Genomic DNA, 1,052 nt, shown 5'->3' with positions numbered 1-1,052 from the left:
CTGCAGACCAGCCAGGGAGCAGCCCTGCCCACAGCAACCACATAGTCTTCTCTAGAAGTGCAGCAAACCAGGCTAGACCCAGAGGATGCCCCCTGTATGCAGCTGCTTGGCACAGACAGTGGAGAGATGGTGCAGAGCCCAGAAGGCACAAAGGAGCTTTATTCTCATGGCAGAGATGTAATGGCTGCCTGCGACTCCTGCCAGTGCACAAGGACATCCCGAGGGCCACCACGCCCAAGGCAGCTCAGGTTACCAACCCAGAGGCTGCCCCCTACACCGGGTTGACCAGCACAGGTAGAAGAAGCCAGGAAAAAGTCCAGAAGACAAGAAGGAGTGCCATTCTCACAGATGAACACATGCTGCTCACCTGTGACCCCTGCCAGTGCCCTAGGCCATCCCAAGGACTGCCCCACCCATGGCAGCTCAGGAGATTAACCCAGAGACTGCTCCCGTGTGAAGTTAATTGGCACAAGCAGAAGACATGGATAAGGTGACAAGGAAGCAGGAAGGAAATTTTTCTCCCAGCTGATACATGCACCACTCGCCAGCAATCACTTCTATCGCCATGAAAAAACTGAAGAGCCCGGTTCAGTCCAAAATCACTCAAATGCCAGAGGGCCTGGAGAGATGGAAATAACCAATCTTCCTGAAAAAGAATTCAAAATAAAAGTCATAACCATGCTGATGGACCTGCAGAGAAATATGTAAGAGCTAAGGAATGAATTCTGGGGGGAGATAACAGAAATGAAACAACCAAAGGAGGGATTTAAAAACAGACTGGATGAAGTGGAAGAGACTGTTAATGGAATAGAAATAAGAGAACAGGAATACAGAGAAGGTGAGTCAGAGAGAGACAAAAGGATCTCTAGGAATGAAAGAATATTAATAGGACTGTGTGACCAATCCAAATGGAACAATATTCGCATTATAGGGGTACCTGAAGAAGAGAGAAAAAGGGATAGAAAGTGTCTTTGAAGAAATAATTGCTGAAAACTTCCCCAAGATGGGGAAGGAAATATTCTCTCAGACCATGGAAGTCAACAGATCTCCCA

Source organism: Manis javanica, chromosome X (assembly GCF_040802235.1).
Source record: "Manis javanica isolate MJ-LG chromosome X, MJ_LKY, whole genome shotgun sequence".
Taxonomy (NCBI): Eukaryota; Metazoa; Chordata; class Mammalia; order Pholidota; family Manidae; genus Manis; species Manis javanica.
The sequence above is the reverse complement of the archived record's forward strand: the minus strand, read 5'-3'. Positions refer to the sequence as shown.